Below are 22724 nucleotides of genomic sequence, written 5' to 3' on the forward strand. Positions count from 1 at the left end.
ATAAAAGGCCTACTTGTAATCATTGTGGAAATATAGGACATATATCAAACAAGTGTTGGAGCAATGGTAAATCAAAGTTCAATGGAAAGTGTTATAGTTGCAACAAACTAGGACATAGAGCAAGTGAATCCATAGAGAAACCTAAGTTTGAAGAAAAGTGTTTTAATTACAACAAAAAAGGGCACAAATATTTAGAGTGCAAAACCAAGAAATGGATCCCAACAGAACAAATTGTCAAAGCTATATTTGGTTGGGATTACAATACATGGTGTAGATGTCACTATTGTGGTGAGTTTGGGCATATTGGAGCAAATAGCATAAAACATCACACAAGGAAGAGAGACACTACAAAGAGATGTTTTATATGTACAGAACTTGGACATCTTGCCAAGAACTATATGAACTAAGGAAGAGTTAAAGATGAAAATAAAACAAAGGTTGGCTATATCAGAAGTTAGATGAGGCAGTAATGGGTAAGGAAATATCCTGAGAATGAAAATCAGAGTAATGAAAGTTATGACAACCAAGTTAGTGAGTTGGGTGACTCAACCATTTCAACCTAGTTATTTATGGAGATTGTTGGAACTATGATTTAGAAGGCATTATCTCACATCAGTTCTAGGCAACAAGTAGAAGATCCATATCAGCATTTCAAATGCACAAGGATCATCCAGTTGGAATGAAAACTGAAGTTACCTTACTAAGCATAGTTAGGTTGCAAGACCTAACCAAGCTTGGATGTAGATGGCAAGTTAAAGACTCTACCAAGTTTGAAGTTCTTACCAAGTTGAAGATATCTTTTGAGCGATAAAGATTTAGTCGAGTTGGATAGCCTGTCACTGAGCCAACTATTGTATGATGCATTAATCTTGACTTGAAGATAGAATTTTGTTAAAAAGGGGAAATTGAAGGTTATTTTTTCACCATTATTTTCAAAGCAAGTTGAGTGAAGATAATTCCAAAGCCCCTAAGTGATTCAAAGCTATTTTGTCAAAATTCTTTCTAGCATTTGAAGTTTTATCAAGCAGTATGGTATCTTCTAGTGCAAAGTTAAGAAAGGTTTAGAGATGTTAGTTCGAGGAGTCAATTGTAAAGCTTTGGCATTCAAACTAAGTCTAGAAATTTTTGAAGAGCTTGACCTAGCTAGTGCACAATCATGAATCTCTTCCAAGGTACTACTTATTCATGATATTCGATCATATACCACTATTCAATTCAAGAGTTGGGAACCCTAGAAATGAACCAGGCATACAATGAGTTGTGTATAAATGGTGGCTTGAAACTCAAGCACAAGTATTTGGACATGAAAGGCTTAACACATATCCTACATATGCCAAGGGATTTCCAAGGGAAATGGATTAGGTTAATCCTTAGCCAAGTTCATGACATGTATTTTTGGTTGGATCAACCTATTTAGATCACCAAGAAGATGATTCATAGAATCACAAGGTTACCAATGATGAACAAATCAAAGACTTCCAAAACCCTAAGTTAGGTCAAATTGTCTAAAAGGACTCTTACTGAGTGAGATGGAAAAGGCATGAATTTGAGTGGTGTAACTGACATGAAGATCAAGTTCGATATCCATGTCATTGCCCACAAGATCTATAGCTCAAGTAGATTGAACAATGTTCCATGTGAAGTTGTTGACCTAGCATACAAAGTTGTGAAGAAAAACTTACCTTTTGACCTTGACAAGCTACAACTCAATAACCTCATCAAAAACATGGAAAGGATTCAGTTATCAAAGAACAATCCATGTAAGTTTGGATCTTTATTGACTTGTTTATTCTTTTATGTACAAAAGTTCTTTCCTTCTAAAGGAACTATGGTGTGGAAGAAGGATACACTAGTTTTGTATCAAACAAATAAATTAATATCAGAGATTAGTGATCATTTTGAAAGCATTATGAATCCTACTTTGAAACTTTCAAGGAGAAAATGTTGAACAGATATAGGATTCAAAAGAAATTAGTGGAAGACTATGAGAAAGATATTTGTTTTTTAGTAGAAAGATATTTGTTTTTTGGTAGATTGTGACAAAGTGTACATCGAGGCAATGAGACCAAGAGTAGCATGGGTTAAGCCTCTTGGTTATGAGGTTAACATAGATGGAATAAGAGATGTAATTGAGGCTCTTGTGAATGAACTAGTGGAGCCCAAGGTGCCATACTTTGGTACCTATGAGGAAGCTAAGGCTAGGATATCATTGGAGATCAAGCTTCCTCATGCTATGAAGAGAGGAAGAAAATTAGTGGAAAAGATTCTAAAGGAAACCAAGAAGTCCAACTCTCCTCTTCTATTGGCAAAGGGAAAAGGAGATGACATTGAGAAAAAGGAAGAAGTAGATCAACCTACAGAGGAAGAAGAATTCAAAAAGGAAGAGCCACATAAGAAGAAATGGAAGGTTATCATAACCAAACCTACAAATTCATCCCCTACAGTATTCACTAGAAGGTCTATAAAGTCTAGAAAGAAGTTGAAGTTGGGTGATGATGATGAAGAAGAAGATCAACAAATAACATTCAAGATATCAGGCCCCACCTTTGAACAAAAATTGAAGAGAATTCAAGATGGTGGAGGTATCTCTAATTTCAAATATTTTGAAGTATGAAACATGGACCAAGGCAAAGCAAAAACAAATTGAAGAAGCCCTAGTGGCTAAAATAGAAAAATAGAAGTACTCCTCAGAGGAACTGACAAAGTAAGCTCCTGATATCCCACTAAAGATAGTAACAAATCATTGGGAGAATGCATTAAATGTTGTTAGGGACATTAGAGAACAAACCTTGAGACAACTTATGTCAATTCTATCTAACAAGGAAGTGAAGGAATAATTGAAGGTGAATGAAACAAAGTTGACCCCCAGATTCAATGCATTCTTGATCCCATCAAAAGAAATTGAAGTAATGGTGAAGTCTAACACAATTGCATGGAAGAACATCTATGGTCTACACAAGCCTAGTGAGGAGGTTGTGCAAATAGATGATGAAGTAAATGTTGAGAAAGATGATGAGGAAATAAATGATGATGAAATTGATGATATTGATAACGTAAAAGAAGATGATGTAGGGGATCAAGAGGATCAAGAAGCAACAATAGGAGATATTCCTAAAATTTGGAATATTGAAAACTCACATCCTGAAAAGATAGTAGCAAAGGTAATAGGTTCCCTCCCTCTCTCTCTGGGAAAAGCCTTAGTACAATCCAGCTTAGAGAAGGTTGCTACTAAGTTAGTTGATGAAAACATTGCTTCACCAAGCACTCAACTAACCATTAGAGCAATATTACCAAGTGCAATGATGAGTGAAGCTTCCATCACTTCATCTACCAAGAAATAGGCTCAAATCATCTCAACATCATAGTAACAACCATCATCAATAAGTTTTCCTATTATAACTATTGTTGATACTATTTCTACTATTGTTACTTTACCAAGTGCATCTACAATGAGTGCAATGATACTTGAGGTTAAGCCTCAACCGAGCATTGATGTTTTGAAGAAAGAAAAGGAAATTATTCCTTTAGTTATTCATAAGGAAAAGGGTAAAGAGGTAGAATCCTCTATTGAATAAATTGCTCTAGAGGAGGACATTGTAGTACCAAATTGGGATCTTTCTAATCTGATTCCTGATCAAATGGATACCCTTGGTGAGCTATGGAAGAAGAAGGCCAAATAGAAAAAGCTTAGAGAGGAGAAGAAAAAGAAGAATCAAGTGATTGTAGACATCAAGAATATATTTGTTGATGCATTGAACATTGAGGTTGATGATAAACAACAAAATTGCATCAACTTCTTGGAAATATTATGATAGGCTAAGTTACTAAGGCTGGAGGGGTGAATCAGTAAGTTATAAAATTTAATCCAAAATTAGAAATTAATCCTTCATGTATATTTTGATCTAATTGCATGCATGAGAAACTAAAAACATTAAAGCATTCATAACATTTTTGACACACAATTTTGGTGACCCAGAAACCTTCCAAATAGAAAGTAAAATTGGGGTGGGGATGATACCCACAAGCTTTATTACTATAGTATAAAGTTGGCTTGTTAAGGCTTACAATGATCACTTCTAATGATCTGCCCTATTAGGAGCAATAAGGATTGCTAGGTCCACCTTGCAAAAAGAATTTATAAACATACAATGAAGTACGCACTCGGTAAAGAGATTTACACAAGATTGTTAAGTCTACCTTGTTAAAGGATTTGACCGATCCACCTATTAGGATGAAGCAATAGCTGATCTCTAATCTGCAACTTGGTTTGCTGAATAAGATTCCTCTAAGTGCAAAAAATCACCTTATTGTGATGGGTAAATCTTTGCTACTCCTTATAGTGCTTGTAGCCTTTGCAATTCACTCTTTTTCTTCTATAATTATTACATTACTTTCATGTCATGTCATATATTGAATGTGCCACAATACATTACATATATACCAATTCAATTTACAAATTACAAAGTTGGCCTCAATACAAGTTTACACAAGAATCACAAATTCGGCCAAAGTGTAGAAACTTGGGTTCTGAAGACTGGCATAGTGAGGTTCTGATACTTAGCATCCACTATCAATGCTTGGCATCATCATGCACTAGGTAAACAAAGAAGCTTGGTCCATACTAATCATTTCTAAGTAGTTTTGAACTCGGTATGCACTAGTGAATCGGTGAATACTATGAAACTCGGCATATAAACTAAATCACTTGATTCACACTACATAGCTCAGTCAATGCTATCGTTATGAACTCAACATAAACTGAGTCACTTGGTTAACACTGAGTAGCTTTCTTAACACTAGACTCACATCACATCAACTGTGAACTCAAAAAGCACTACACAACTTAGTTTGCACTGGTAAACTCGGCATGCACTGAGATACCCAGTTTATACTACTGATCATCACTATAGTAGTAATTACTTAGTGCAAACCAAAATCTATCCAAAGGACTCAGTAGCAACTGTAGAACTCGGTAGCAACTAAAAATGCTTGGTTAACACCATTAACTACTCAGTAGATACTTACAATCTAAATAAGTGTATGTCACTAATAACAAACATGACTAGAATGTCAACAATCTCCCCCCTTTGGCGTTAGTGACAGAAAAACTTATCAATCAAAATTGAATTCAAGAATGTTCAAGAACATCTTTATATCTATCACCTTATGTCTCCAATTTGGTACAATATACTATTTTTGAGATTTTTCAAAATTGTTTTTGTAAGAGACATATTTATGTACATGGTAATGCTCCCCCATACATAATATACAATATGCTATACATTTGATATATACATTTTTTCTACAATCTTTCAATCTTCTTCCCCTTTCTCCTTACATCTTCTCCCCCTTTTTGACATTAATGCCAAAGATTTATGCTATATATATATTTATACAGTAATGCCAAAATGTGACAAGAAATATGCATGTACCTTTAGGATAAGTGCCAAATTCTTGTCCTAATTGTCTTGCAACACCTTGCATGTGTGCAATGCAATCTGCACTTCTACTAACAATTCTATCATATGGTCTATAATGGAGAAGTTTTTGTCATGGATGAGCATTTTTGCATGTGCAATGTGCTTCTACAGTGCATCCATGTTTGGGAGAATCATGTTTTGAATGTCTATCAATGTTGATCTTATTATGGCCTCTTCTTTAGCAATTTTGCTTGCATATTTTTCTGAAATCTGATCTTGTTGAAGTGGGCAAAGTTTGAACTTGGGTCAAGTTGCAACTATTGTACACTTGCCTTTAGATCCTCATCAATCTTTGATAATTTATCTCTTATTTCCTTAGTGAATTTTGATGTATCACAAAGTTTACCAAAAAGTAAAGATACATTGATGCTGGAGTTCTCTAGAGAGCCTAGAATAGTCAAAATTTCTACTTGATGAATAGCAATTTGTTGAGCAATAAGTTCTAAAAATTTATTCTCAAACTTTTCTTAGCTTTCTACAACAATTTGTCCTGTCCATCCAAATCTTCATTATATTTTTGGGCTTCCTCTACTAACTGATACAAAATTGGTTGAGAAGTATCATCCTCTACGCCTAAAGCCTTTGCTAGAATATTCTTAGCATCATCTTAAATTCATTATTTCTTTCCTCTCTAAGCCTGTGTTGATTAGCTTTCCTTTGAAGAAGTTCTCCAAAAATATGCATCTGATTAGGATTGAGATTAGAGATATCCCAATTAGGAATGATAATCTCCTCGTCAAGAGCTATATCTTCTCCCTTCTCTTTTCCTTTTCCTAAAAATTTTGTGCTCAGTTGAGGCTTGGTCTCAACTATCCTTGCACTTATTACTTGCATGGTAGGAATGGAAACAATTGTAGAAATGGTAGAACTTGCTGAAAAAGTGGATACAACACTCATTGAGATAAAAACTAGTAGAAATATCTGATGTAGCCAAAATTGATGTAGAGGGAAGTGCATGATGCTCAATAGATGAAGTGCTTCGCACTTCTATCAATGAAGTACTGAGCTAGACAGGTGCAAAGATTGATTGAGTGCTCATGCTTTTAGTGCTGGTCAATCCTATTGAAGCTTTCTCCAGGATTGGTGTTTTCAATGTTTTGCTTGGAGAATGAGGAAGTGAGGCTATGATCACTACAGCAATCTTTATTGGTCAGTCTCCTCAGTATCTTGTACATCTGTTAAGTCTTCCTTGGTAGCTTCTTGCCCCTGTTCATCTTCATTATCTACATTATCAAAATGAGTGACTTCTTCATTATCAATCTCTTCATCTTCTCCTTTGCCTTCAATCAACAGAAGAGTGGAACTAGTTTTCATTTTAGCAATTCTCTTCTTGCCCTTGTTGACTGCCTAAGGAAGTTTGATTTATAGTTCTATTCTGGCCTTTGCCTCAGCATAGGTGCCAAAGTAAGTAGCTTTAGGATCAATAAGCTCATTTATTGATGCCTCAATTATGTCTTTGGTTTCATCAATGTTCACATCATATCCTAGAGGTTTTACCCATGCCATCCTTGGCCTCACTACCTGAATGTAAACTTTGTCACTATCAACCAGGAAACATACATCATCTTTGTAATCTTCACCTAACTTCTTTGGAATTTTGAATCTATTATTTATCTTCTCTTTGAATGCATCAAAGTATTTAACCATAATACTTGCATAATTCTCTCCCATTTCAGTAATATGTTCATTAATATGATAAAGAACGGGTACATCTTTTCTCCAAACTACTGTACCTTTTGATGGGAAGAACTTCTAAACATAGAAAAATAAACAAGTCAAGAGTGAACTAAACTTACATGGATTGTTCTTTGAATTTCTAATGCTCTCAATGTTCTTGTTGAACTGGTTTAATAATAACTTAGCAAGGTCAAGTGACAGGTTATTCTTGACCACCTTATACGCTAAATCAACTACTTCACAAGATACATTGTTCAACTTGCTCAAGCTATAGATTTTATGAGTTATGACATGTATTCCAAACTTAAATTCCATTTCAGTGAGATATCTTATCTTCATTCCCCTTCCATCCCACTCAACAAGCATTTTCTTCTCCAATTCAATCCCAACCTAGGGTTTTAGTCATTTTTGCCTTTTTCAACATGGGAAGACCAGTGATCCTATGGATCATCTTCTTAGATATCAAAATTGTCTGTTCCAACTATAGCTAACCATTGTGCACATGACTAAGGATAAACCTTATCTATTTTACTTGGGAATCCCATGGCATATGTAGAATGTGAATTAAACCTTTTGTTTCAAGATGTTATGCTCAGGTTTCAACACGCCATTAAGGTATAACTCCTCCAATGGTTCATCCATCTCTAGTGTTCCAATGTCTTGAATAGCACATTTGAAATGCGAACGAATATCATTGATTAACACACATCTGGGTTGATAAATACAATAGGGATAACTATGATTTTATTCATTTCCTTAATAGTGATTTGGGACAAGGGGGGTCCATGATCTGGAAAAATGCCTAGAAATTTAAAAACATTATAAGGAAAGGGGTTAGATGGAAGATGGGTAATGGAAGAACTATTCTCTTTTTTTGGGAAGATATTTGGATCTTGGACCACCCACTTTGTGACGACCCAAGGTGGAACACTTATATGGAGCAATGTAAGAATCTTTTTGGAACTCTGGTGGCGAATTATTAGAAGAATGATATGTGATTGGATCTTAAAAGGGTGAATGATAACTTGGTTGATCTTAATAAATGTCTGAATGTTGTCTTTTTAAGTCAAAAGGAGGATGATTTGATTTGGAAGGCATATCCCAGTGGAATGTTCTCTATATCATTAGCCTATGCTATTTCTTTTGAATTATATTAAGAACCTCATTGGGCTAAGGCTTGGGTGAAAGGCTTGACACCTAAAATTAATATCTTCTTTTCAATTCTTCTGTAGAATAAGATATTGACTCTTGACAATTTAATGAAGAGAGGCTTCAGCATAATCAATAGGTGTGTTCTCTACAAGAATGATTGTGAATCAGTCAACCATATCACTTTGCATTACCCCTTTACCAAAAAGCTTTCGAATAAGGTTTGTAACTTATTGAATTTGGATTGGGTGTTCCCTACTACTATTCAGTTGTTCTTTTCTAGTTGGAAACCTCCTTCCAAGAATGCCTTGATATTAAAACTGTGGGATTTCATTCTTCCTTATCTTTAATGGGGTATTTAGAAGGAGCACAATGATAGGATCTTTAGAGGAGTGGAATCCAGTTTAGATCAAGTCTTGTAAAACCAAGGCCCTTATAATAGAGAATTTTAAAACTAATGGTTCAAGACAGCAACCTCATAATGATTTGGAAGATTGGGTGTTCCATAAATGGAACCTAAGGAGTTTGTTTAAGGATAAACAAGAACCTAATCCAAGGGATAGCACTAGATGGGATAGCTCTCCATTGAATTGGTTCAAGATAAACTTTGATGGGGCTTCTAAAGGGAACCCAAGCATTGTTGGGAGTGGAGTTTTTATCAGGAATTATTATGGTGATAAAGTGGGTTGCATGGCTATTCCTATTGGCAGTCAAACTAATCATGTGGTTGAAGCCTATGCTACTCTTCATGGTCTTATTTATGTAAAGATTTTGAATTTGATGAAGGTTTGGGTGGAAGGAGACTCTCTTAACATCATAAATTGTCTTAATAAAATTACTCAGCCTTCATGGACTATTAGTAATATTATTTCTCAGGCTATTCATGTTATCAATTCTTTTGATATATGTATTATTACCCACAATTACAAGGAAGCTAACTGTGTTGTTGATTGGGTAGCTAACGTGGCTTGCTCAAGTGACCATAAAGTTATTTAGGATAATAATGAGCCTTTATTCGTTGATGGTTGCCAATTTATTGATTATGATAAATTGAGGTGTAAGCAAAAATGTTTTAATAATGATGATGTTAGATATTTTTAATTATGTGTTGATTATTCTCGGGGTGTGTTGGGTTATGATTTTTAGAAAGTTGAGCTTTATTTTGCATGAATTCTAGGTTGTTGTTACCATTTTGTCCTTCGATTGCGGTATTGTTTTTTGTAGTAGTGTGTATCAAGTGTTTTAAAGAGAGAAAGCCAGTGACATTGAATGGGGGAATATGGGAGGAAAAAGGAGAAGAGTGGAACCTGCAAGTTGCAAGGAGTGTATGAAGAAAATAGAGGTCTGGGACATTTTAAGGTGTGGGAATTTCACAAGTTATATGGAAAGTCTCAGACGTAATAATCGAGATCATTAAAACTTGGAGGGATGGCTCTATCATGGTTGGAAATCAATGTATGGAAGTGACTAAAGAGGTGATAGCAGAGGCTACAAGGTTGGATATGGTTGGCATCAACTTTTTTCAGGACATGAAGCTGTCGGACAGGGCCATTGATGAATTTATGGAGTTAGATTATGAGAGAAGCCAACTGGTGAAAATAGGTAATTCTTATTTCAACATGGCCTCTATTTTTTTGACCTTGGAGATTTGTGGTATTTATCATTATGGAGTACCTTACTTTGGATGGTAGGTTTACGAAGTTATATGGGTACCATTTCATGTTATCTAATCACTTTAGGCATGACGTGAAGATCAATTTCCCTTTTGTTTGAGGCAATCTTTGAGCCTTTCCATCTAGAAAATTCAAAATGATCTGAATGGAGAACATGTGTGTCATGAGGTCCTAATGCTTCTTGTTATGAATGTGTTAAAATCCAAAAAGGCTATAAAATCTAGGGTAGCTTGAAGGCTATGGATTATGACATAGAGGGCAATCTCCCGGAGAAAGGTTATGAATTGGATACTCAAGATGATGCAGAGGGGGGTTATGAGAGTCTAAAAAGAGGATATAGGTGTAGCTGTCAGAAGAAGAAGAAGAAGATTGTTGAAGGCAGTGACTCTGAGCATGAAAGTGATTTTGTGGAGGAAATGGTGAGAGATTCCAGTAGAAGAGGAGTGGGGGTAAAGGAAAGGGTTTCAAGGGTCACAATGATGGTAGGGCTTCTACCCCAATTGATGACGAACCTCTTGCTCATAAAATGGAGAGGAAGAGAAAATATTTGAGGCTTCAAGGGGAGAAAAGTCAAAATGATTTGAAGATTGTGGAGCCTGAGAAAGAGGATGAGGGGGATCACGAGAAAAATCTAGATTCTAAGGTTAAAACAGAGTGTGATTGGTTTTCCCAAAGGTTTTTTAGGAAACCCAGGGACCATTCTGAAGGAGATTGGCATCCTCAAACAAAAAATGCAATTTATTGGCAAGGAAGTGAAGCAGGTTAGCAAACTGGCCAGAGGAGAGCGTACCTTAGGACAACATATTGGCTGGCTCTTGGAGGTAATTGGAAATGCTAAAGAGGTTAATAACCTTATGCACAAGATTCCTCAGCTTGAAGTTAAAAATAGGGTGTTGGAGAAGGCTAATAGTGATAATCAGGTGAAATTTATTAGACTAGAAGCCAAACTGAATAATATTGAAAAGATGATCAAGCAAATGGTAGACAATAATAGCAAATCTCTAAAGGCTATGGCTGATAAGGTGGGCTATCTTCTAAAAAGGTTTGAGCATGAGAAATATTAGGATTCCCCTTCGGTGGTAGAGAACCAAGGTCCTAGTAAATGCATTGGAGCTCACTCTAAGAAGAATGAGGAAGTGAACAAGATGGAAGAGGTGAAGGCCACTATAGAGAATATACATATTCTAGTAGACTAGGTTGTTGACCTGACAAAGACTATTTAACTAGTCGAGTCTTAGTCTTTTGTTGTCTTTTGGTTGTCCTTCATAGCTTGGTTTTTGGTTGGCCTACTATTTGCTCTTCTTAGAGGCCTGTCTTTTGTTGATATGTGAATTTATTCTCTATTGTTAGATTTTTGCTTATCCTTTTAGACTTCTATTTTTTGTATAAGGTTTTGGGTCCTTTAAAACCTATTTTTACTTAATCAAAATAGTACTTTTGGTGGAATTTGTGACCTTGCTCCAGTCAGATCTAGGGTTTCTATAATGGCAGGAGTCAACTTAAAATTTGGTGCCTTCCATTCCATGCCTTGAACCAACATGTTTGAACCTCTTTTTTTTTTTTGCTGGTGGATGCTATCTTTGCTCGGTAGGGTTTGAGAGAATACAAAAACTTTGCGCAACAATTCACTCAAATTTCTTGAATGCTCTAAAGATCGCTCTAGAGAGATACTTCTTGAAAATTTATGGTGAGAAATGACATTGATTTCACACTTTTATCAAATTTCTCCTTTCAAACACCATAAATACCTAGTACAATTATTTTCTCAAATGACGAAATGTCATCCACTTCACTCACATTGAATACTCGGTAGTCCTTCATGACTTGGTAACCATACAAAAATTAGTTACTCCCGACCTTGCTAGGTAGAGTCTACAACCCAACCTTGCTTGGTAAGTATAGTAACTTGGTAGTGACTTCTATCTCTTACTTGGTGATCCCTTTGCATCTTGAATGTTGATATGGATCTTTTATTTTGTCAACTAGAACTGATATTAGATGTCTTCTTTAGTATCCTAGTTCCAATTCTCCTTTGAGAAATCAAGTGGAAATGGTGGAGTCACCCAATTCTTGAATAACGTGATCATCATTTCTCAAACTTGCATTTTCAGAAGATTTTGGAACCCATTGTTGTCTCATCTATTTTCTTATGTTATTAGCTTTTGCCTTCTTTTCATCTTTAATTCTTCCAGTATTCATACAGTCCTTAGTAAGATGACCAAGTTCTGTACAAATGAAACATCTTCTGGTAGTATCTCTTTTCTTCATGTGATGTTTTTAAAAATTCATTCAGATGTGTCCAAATTCTCCATAGTAATCACATATGCACCAAGTGTTATAGTCCCAACCAAATATAGCTTTTACAATTTGTCCTGTTGGATTTAATATCTTAGTTTTGCATTTTGATGAATTGTGCCCATGCTTCTTACATTTGTGACATTTGCCTTCAAATTTTGGTTTCTCTTTGTATTCATTTGCTCTATGACCATGCTGATTACAATTGTAGCATTTTCCATTGAATTTTTCTTTCCCATTGCTCCAACATCTATTTGATGTATGACCTATCTTACCATGGCGACTACAAGTAGATCTTTGATTCTTTTGAGCTCCTTGCTTGGATGATTCACCTTCTTTTGTATATCCAATTCTAGCTTTTCCTTTTTGTCTATAATGACTTTTCTCATTCAACTAATTCATGTCTACTTGATATTTCATTATCCTTTCATTGATTTTCCTTTCAGTGTTTGGATCATTCTACAATCTTTCATTCTCTAATCTTAGATTCATGATTTCTTCATTTGCATTGGTGAGTTGATTGATGAAGTCTACTTATTGAATGGATGGGTGCTAAATTTCATTGTTCTTTCCTTCTATCTCTTCTTTTATCTTGTTTTTCTCTTCTATGACTTCACACAACCTTACTAACTAAATTTCTTGCTCTCTTCTTAATTTTCTTACTTCTTCTTGAAGAGTATTATTCTTTTCCAATAGTTCTTTGATTGCTTCATCAGCTTCATCTAAATTGCTTGAATGGATGTCTTCAATTCTTTCTTCAATGTAGAGTGGATCATTCATCTGTATTGCAAGATCTTTTCTTCTTTTTAGGGATTGAGAGAGTTTCTCTTTTGCTTTCTTGAGTTGTCGAATAGCCAATTCCAAACCTAGCTTCTCATTATCAATAGCCTTGTCAAGTTTGAATACCTCCATTGCTTTTGATCTTTGCTCAAGTTGTTAAACTTTTCTTTGAGAACCACAAAGCTCTGATTCCAATTATTGGAAATATTATGATAGGCTAAGTTATTAAGAGGGGAAGGTTGAATCAGTTACTTATAAAATTTAATCCATAATTAGAAATTAATCCTTCATGTATATTCTGATCTAATTGCATGCATGAGAAACTGAAAACATTAAAGCATTCATAACACTTTTGACACACAATTTTAGTGACCCAGAAACCTTCCAAATAGAAAGTAGATCTGGGGTGGGGATGATACCCACAAGCTTAAGTACTATAGTATAAAGTTATCCTATTAAGGCTTACAATGATCACTTCTGATGAACTACCCTCTTAGGAGCAATAAGGACTGCTAGGTCCACCTTGCAAAAGGATTTATGAACATACAATGAAGTATGCACTCGGTAAAGAGATTTACACAAGACTATTAGGTCTACCTTGTTAAAGGATTTGACTGATCCACCTGTTAGGATATAGTAGTAGTTAATCTTTGATCTACAACTTGGTTTGTTGAATGAGATTCCTCTGAGTGTACAAATCACCTTGCTATGATGGATAAATCTTTGTTGCTCCTTATATTGTTGGTAGCCTTTGCAATTCACTCTTTTTCTTCTTTGATTATTACATTACTTTCATGTCATGTCATATATTTAATGTGACACAATACATTACATATATTCCAATTCAATTTACAAATTACAAAATTGGCTTCAATACAAGTTTACACAAGAATCACAAAGTCGGCCAAAGTGTAGAAACTTGGGTTCTGAAGACTGACTCGGTGAGGTTCTGATTCTTGGCATCCACTGTCAATGCTCAGCATCATCATGCACTTGGCATACATAGAAGCTCAATCCATACTAATCACTTCTAATTATTCTTGAACTTAGTCTACACTAGTGACTCAACAAATACTATGAAACTTGGCATATAAACTGAATCACTTAATTCACACTACATAGCTTGGTCAATGCTATCACTACAAGCTTGGTATAAACTAAGTCACTTGGTTAACACTGAGTAGTTCAATTAACACTAGACTCACATCACATCAATTGTGAACTTGGTAAGCACTACATAACTTAGTTTGCACTGGTAAACTTGACATAGACTGAAATGCTTGGTTAACACTATTAACTGCTCGATAGATACTTAAAATCTGAATAAGTGTATGTCACTATTAACAAACATGAATGGAATATCAACACAACTTGTTGAAATTTCTCACAAGCATATTGAGGAAATGGATGGACAAGATAAACTTCTACAGAGGGCAAAGAGAAAATTTGAAAATAAAGTTTGGAGAAGGTAGCATAGAGGATAGCTAATTATCAAGTAGAATTATCTACTATTCTCGCAACATTTGGAATTTATGTAAATAATGTTGTTTCATTATTTATGAAACTAGATGATACATCTAAATTCACTAAGGAAATAAAGGAAACATTATTTAAGATAGATGTTGACATGAAGGTAAGTGCACATCAGTTGTCACTTGTTCCTAACTATAGTTTTGCACATTTTGTAAAAATTAGATATATGTGATATTGCAATCAAGATTTAACTGTGTGATTTTGAGTCAAACTCATTGACCCATGTTTCATGAGTAGTTATTCAACATGAATCCATATCTCATGAGAATAAATGGAACACTTAGCACTCATTGGATCTAGGTGATGCTCACAGGGGTGAAGCACCAAGACTTCTCGGGAAGTCCCAGTGCTTCACCCCTATGAGCATCACCTAGATCCAATGAGTGCTAAGTGTTCCATTTATTCTCATGAGAGATGGATTCATGATTAATCACTACTCATGAAACATGGGTCAATGATTTTGACTCAAAATCACACAGTTAAATCCTGATAGCAATATCACAGTTTGACTTGCTATGGAAATTACCTCCTACTTATCAATTAAATATCTGATAGATCTCCAGGCAGAATTATTGAGGGAAGAAGATAGGATAAGGGCCACACTAGAAGAAATACAAGGCATAATACTTCCCAACATGGATGCAATGGAAAAACATATTGAACATACAAAAACATTGATCCATGACAATAATTTCTCTATAGCTAATCACATGATGGAACTATTAGTGGAGGTACAAATAGCTTTGCATGCATCAAAAGTTTTGCAAGAGAATTAGGACAAGACAATGTTCATAATTTTGAAGATACACAGTGATTTTCTTTCACATTTTGGTGTTATCTTTTAGTTATGCATATTTTTGGCATTTGTGTCAAAAAATGGGGAATATAGAATGTATATCATATGAAAATTAAGAAGGAATGTATATGGGAATGTATACATACAAGAAGGAAATACATGTATAGTATGAAAGATGAATATACAAAGCAAAAAATGTGTTTAAAAAAACAACTTGGAAAATTAAAAAAATAGAGTCAGAGGGTACCGAGTAGCGGGAGACAGTAGTCAAAACTGAGTTCCAGACCCAGACAAGTTGATAGGGGGAATTTTGACTTGAATTTTGAGTTTTCAGTATTTTTGTATGATAAGTGTTTTTTTCACTAATGCCAAAGGGGGAGATTATTAACATTAAGGTCAAACCATTTGTCTATTAGTGACTTAACACTTAGTCAATTGGTTACATTACTACCGGACTCTACAGTTGCTACCAATCTTATCATACTACTAGCAATGCAAACCAAGTGTTTCAACTACTACCAAGCCAACCGGTCTGATTGTAGTTCATGTCAAGTTTCATAATTTCTACCAAGCACCTAAGATAGGATATAGTGCTAACCAAGCTCTGTAGTGCCTACCGAGATCATAGTGTTAGTGAAGTGAATAAAGGTAGTGTTGACCAAGCATTTCAATGTCAACTGAATCTACCAAGTTCTTCATTATTTGTTGAGTCATCTAATGTTGATCGAGTTCCTATTAACCCAAGTGATCACTATGGACCAAGCATCAATGTCAATTGAGTGCCAAAGTTTATCAAGTGTTGTAAGTGTTGCAGAGTATTAGAAAATCACCTGAGTGGTCTTTAGAACCCGAGTTATAGTAGGTAGCCAACTTTGTGAAGATTATTTGAATTTAGTATTGTAGCCGACTCTAGAAGGTAATTTATTGGATTGGTATATATATGTAATACATCTTTTCATATCCAATGAGATATAACATGGAAGTGAATGAAGAAAGCAGTATGAGTGTGAATTAAGAAGGCTACATGAAGTATAAGGAAAAGAAGAGTATTATCTATTACAATCATGTGTCATTGTATTTCAAAGGAATCTCATCCTAATAGGTACATCAGTCAATCTTCCAACAATGTGGACTTAACAGTCTCATTCTAAATCTCCTAATAGAGCGCATACTTCATTGTATGTTGTAAATCCTTTCACAAGGGGGACCTAACAGTCCTTCTTTCTCCTAACAGGGCAGATCATCAAAAGTGATCAATTGTAAGCTTTAACAGGTTAACTTTATACTACAATAATAAAGCTTATGGGTGTCATCCCCACCCCAATTTTACTTTCTATTTTGGAAGGTTTCTGGATTACCAAATATTGTGTCGAGTGTTATGAATATTTTATTTCTTTTAGTCTTTCATGCATGCAATTAGATCAAATTACACGGTGAATGTTTAATTGGTGAATTAAAGTATAAGATCTATTAGTTCCTGATTCAACCCCCCCCTCTCTTAATCACCCAATCTATAATAAATTTCCAACAAGTCTATATGCCCTTATGCTCAATGAATTAGTAACCTTGTTTGTTTTCCCTTTCTTGTACTTAAAGGTGAATGTTAATCTTGTAGGATTTCTACCCACTTCTTATGTTGGTGACTCAACTTATCATCTGCATTCAAGAAACTCAATACATGATTGTTTGTGTAAGCAATAAATTATTTAGGTAAAAAATAATACATCTATTCATTTAAGGCTTGAACCATTACATATAGTTGAATATCAGAGGAAGAGTACTTCCTCTTAGCCTCATTATTTTTTTCACGCAAAAAATGCTATTGGACTTCCTTCTTGGCTCAAAATTACACCTATAGCCATATTGGTTGCAACACATTCTAACATGAATGTCTATCTTCTTGAAATAAGGTAACACCAAGATATGATAATGTACCATTAGATCTACTATCTCTATAGCTTCCTTTGCAACTTGAGCCTCACATTTTCTCTCCATATCTAGACTCTCCTTGGGACCTTTAGCTTGGATTCCTTCATCCAAAACCACCACTTCCTCTGAAGTTCCTTCCTCCTCTACCTCTTTTATTCTACTCATCTTTTCTTTTCAGATTCTCTTCTGCCCTTAGGGCCAATTGAAAACACTTGTTTATTGTCTCTGGTTCTAGGATGCTAATTTCATCCTGAATGCATATTCTTAAACCTTTAAAATGTTTGGTTGCCTTGTATGATTCTTCCTCTTGTCTCGACCACCTGAGACTTAACCTATCACAGCCGATTTTTCCTTATCCTGATAAATTGGCATTATTTTTTCCACTTGGATTTGTCCATAATTTTATCTTTTATAAAATTATTGAATGAAAATTATTTTTGGTGGAGTCTTTGTAATGCAAGAATTAGTTATAAATTATTGCAGACCACTATCTTTTTATTTATTTTTATGCATTGGGTTGCTAGTGATTATTGCGGAGTTATGGGTGACTCAGGGGGAGAAAATGATGATGTGTAGCCATAATGAGAGGGATGATGGGCTGAATGAATGGCATAAGTCTATGGGTTTTTATGGTTTTAATGGGATATTTCATGTTTAAGATGAAAAAATGTTTACTATAATGCTCTATATAAACCTATAAATGCCTTGTTTTTCTATAAGTTTCATGACATTATATAGCTTCCTGGATATACTAGTATGGTTAAAACTTTATAGAGAAATGGGATTATATGTGTGTAAACTATAGATGTGCATACCTTTTTCCTTTCTTACTTTTAAATGTGTAGGTTCCTAATAGCTATGTATTGTGACCAAGGATTGATGTATGCATTATATGTCTATCATAAATTAATGGAATGAATATGTGTTGTGAATAATTAAAAGTGTACTAATTGATTACAGGAATAAGTCAAAAGAAGGAGGGAATATGAAGGAGTTAATAGCATTTTTATGTAGCCACCTGATATTTATGAACTGTTGAAGATCAAGTCAGCTTAACTACCAATTGTTGCACAAATTCAGAAGTCATTATGTCTTTTATTTGCTAAAAGATTCATTCCATCAAGATGTGTACCATGATGTTGTAATTCATTACATTACTAAGTTCTCGTTGTTGAAGCTAGATCTTAGGAGGTTAGTTTTTTGTAGTTGATTTAAATAAAGTTGTTGAATTCAGACCTTGGATATAGCTTAGTGGAGTTTGTAACTGCAATAGCATTTGTCAGATATAGACTATCATTTTCAATTTGTATTATTCTATGAGTTGATATCTATAAGAATTTGGTATAGCTCTGATACCATGTAAGCATTTGCCTAACGGCAAAATTCACCCAGGAACTAAGAACTCAAACACAAGCACAACTGTAGACCAAAAATGGACATGATCAATTAATCAAAGTATGTCCTAATACATTGCTCTATTTAGTATGTGATGAATGTACACACTAGGAGTGCCTATCTATAAAGGCCTCTCAGGAAGCACCTAGAATGTCTCTAGAAACAACTAGGAGATAAGATAAGCATTGACATCTAAGCACACACCTTATCCAACATTCTAGATGAGTGGATAAGATTAGAAGGTTGTAAACACCATGTGCTTAATTAGTGTGCTAACTCCTATGTTGTAGACAACATGTGCATAAAAGAGGTGCAGACCCCTATGTTGTCAACATGACAACTCACAAGAGTACACAAACTCCTAGGTGAAAAATAAATAAATAATAATAAATATGCATAAACCTAAGTAAACTTAAGTAAGTGTAAATAGTAAATACCTATTTACACAAACACCCCCCCTTAAGGCCCTTAAGCTTATGACTACTAGGATGAATGCAAGATGGGTCCCAGCTACTAGGCCATGTTAGGTACCCATGTACATAATGAAAATGCAAATCTCTCATAAAGTGAAGAAAGAGGGAAAACCTCATGGGAAAAACCCTCTCCCAAAAAGAGAGATGAAAGAAGGATGCATGGATGGATGGAGTGATCAAGACTGCCCAATTACAACATACATCCAGTATATACAAAAAAGAAATGGAGAAGAACAAAACCCCTAAGAGGAAAAAGTCCCCCCCCCCCCAAAAAAGAGAAGAAAGAGACAAGGTAGTCCCCCCCCTAAAGGTAGTGTGTCAATCAATGAGAAATGCTCTAACATAGAAGCTAATTCATGACCTTTGAATGATGTTCCTCCCTTTTGGAAGAAACAAATGTAAGGGTATAAAGGAGATGTGTCCTCTGTATGGAGAAGGAATCTCTAAGATGAATGGAGAAGGTATAAAGGAGATGTGTCCTCTGTATGGAGAAGGAATCTCTAAGATGAATGGTGTCTCTAAAACCTGTTCAAGTGTTCCTATGTTGATGTCAATGATGGCTTCCTCCAAAACTACTGAGAAGAAGTGTAGATCAAACAAGGAGTGATTGTGAACCTATCTCAGGAAACCAATAGTCTTCTCAACAAATGAAGAGACCTCTTGCAGATGATATACATAAGTATCCACAATCATGCCAACCTGGAAAGATTGATCATGTAGAGCATGGACTTGAGGGTCAGAGTGGGCCCTCACAAGAACTATAAAAGAATCATCCTTAGCAAAGAGAAGTGGTAGATCATCAAAAAAGTCTTCCATATCTATTGTGTGTGACTCCAAGAACAAAGCTAAAATGTTTGGCAAGAAATCATCACCTGGAAGACCATGTGTACCCTATAGTGCTAAAGTACATGAATCTATTATTGTGGCAAAAGAAGAAGTATCTATCTCAAAAAGAAGATGAATATCATCAAGAATGTCTCTCACATCTTCAATGTGAGACTCCATGAACAAGCTTGCAAGGGTGGGAAGGAGGTCTTCACATGAATGTAGTATAGGAAGAAATAAAGTATCCTACTGCATTGAATCTGAAGCATCTGTGGCTGGAATAGGATCAATAGGAGCAATAGGAGTTGGAGGTGCGATCTCATATGGAGTTGAAGAAACCATAGTGGAGTGACTGGATGTAGAATATTCTCTAGAGATGGAGGATCACATGGATCTCCATATGTTTCCCAAATAGACAACCAAATATCATAAGGAAAATGTGCCAATCTAAGAGGAGCAAAAGATTCCTTACTCATACTGTTAGATAGAAAGCAATGAAGGTTGACAACATATGTCCAATTAAAATGTGGTGGCAATGTAGAGAGATAAGGAAGCAATTTTTGATGTCTTCTTAAATGATCAACTATCAAAGTACTCCATTTGTGATAGTTCCTTGTTGTCAACTGTGGTCTAATACCAAACTAAAAAATCTGACAAGACTCCATGAGATCAATCAATGAACCTCCAAGAAATCAAAGAACCCCCCTAATGTATGATTTAGGCACTTGATAGCCACTTGCCAATTTAGGGCATATTTCTAAAAGTAGTATTTTTGTCCACAGAACCTATAATCTAATTATAGATCTAGAAAGTAGACAAAAAAATGCACTTTCAAAAAAAAACAAAACCTGATTTGGAGTCCAGATGAGCTTGTACTAAGCATTTTAAGTGGCAAAATTTGGGATTTGCGAGTTGCAAAAAAATTCAGGAATAGAGATGTCAAACCACTTGCACCAATGTGTAGATCATGAAATTCTACTCCAAAACAAAAAAAAATTGCTCACAAAAAGGAGTCTATATGAGCGAGATATCGCTATTTGAAAATCATTGCTGCTGTTATTTTTTCTGAATCGTCGTCGGGCCTCCAAAAATCAAATGGCTCTAGATTTTACCTCAGATGTCCGATTTGGATGAAACAAAATTTGATCTGGGGGTTTTTTGACCTTCTGAATGTGATGCAAATATTTGATTTGCACCAGCAAGCTTCAAGCTTCACCTACAAAAAATCTCTCCTATGGCCCTATGGCCAAAAAAATTATAGAAAATAATGCAGATCCAAAAAAATAGTAGAGATGCAGATGAAAAAAATGTAGATCTGAAAATCAAATGTACAAATCTGAAATGATCATACCAATTCTGAAAATTATTCCTTCAAGTGCCAGTTTGCAAAAAAATTTGCCTCACAATCGACTTTGGCCTAGGGTAGGCCACTTTATAGCTAATTTTTACTAAATCAGCATTCTGGACACAATGACAAGGTCAGATCTGGCTCTAGACACTCCCAATTTTTGTGGTATTCTAGAGTCAGGCTATGGTGACGAAGCAAGAATGGTCTTGAACGGCTATGTGATGAGAAAATCTCCAATCGCTCTGATACCATTTAAGAATTTGGTATAGCTCTAATAACATGTAAGAATTTGCCCAAGGGAAAAATTCACCCAAGAACTAAGAACTCAAACACAAGCACAACTGCAAACCAAAATTGGATATGATCAATTAATCAGAGTATGTCCTAATACATTGCTCTATTCAGTATGTGATGAATGTACACACTAGGAGTGCCTATATATAAATGCCTCTCAGGAAGCACCTAGAATGTCTTTAGAAACAACTAGGAGATAAGATAAGCATTGAAAACTAAGTACACACCTTATCCAACATTCTAGATGAGTGGATAAGATTAGAAGGTTGTAGACACCATTTGCTTAATTAGTGTGCTAACTCCTATGTTGTAGACAACATGTGCATAAAAGAGGTGTGGACCCCTATGTTGTCAACATGAAAACTCACAAGAGTGCACAAACTCCTAGGTGACTAATAAATAAATAATAATAAATATGCATTAACCTAAGTAAACTTAAGTAAGTGTAAATAGTAAATACTTATTTACACCAACAATATCAATACAAGTTGCTATTGTTGTGTTTTAGTATTTGAAATTTACATATGTAGTTGTTCACTCACCCAAGGGGGGCCACTTGGCGAGTGAACCTAGTTGGTAGAATTAGCTTTCATTGTGATAGGATTAAGTTAAAACTTTGTTGTTCTTGCAGCCATTGGTAACAAAACCAATAGTTGTTCCTATAGCAAAGGCAAATAGTATATAATCTTATTTGTATTTCATTTCTATTGGTTAGCTAAAAGTTTCTTACACTTGCATATAGATTAAGTGTTTATGTTCTTTGTTCTATATGATAGAAATGATAGTTAAGGAGCTTTAAATTATATACTTTGTGGATATAATTTCAAGTTTATGTCCCCGATTGATTAAGTAAATGGGTCTAAAGAGTAGTTTTGGATGTTATGTTGGATGTACAATCCATATGCATAAACCTTAGTTTCTATTCAATCATTTTACCAAGTATTTTTGGCATTTTTGTTAGGGATGGTGTCAATTTAAAACTTTTATCAGGATTATTTTTAGGAGTTTCAATGCATAATCATTTGTTCAAAGTTTCATTTAAAGTTCAACTTAGTATTACTTTATCTACATGCATAG

This window comes from Cupressus sempervirens, chromosome 7, assembly GCF_028749045.1.
Source record: "Cupressus sempervirens isolate cs-2001-9-10 chromosome 7, ASM2874904v1, whole genome shotgun sequence".
Taxonomy (NCBI): Eukaryota; Viridiplantae; Streptophyta; class Pinopsida; order Cupressales; family Cupressaceae; genus Cupressus; species Cupressus sempervirens.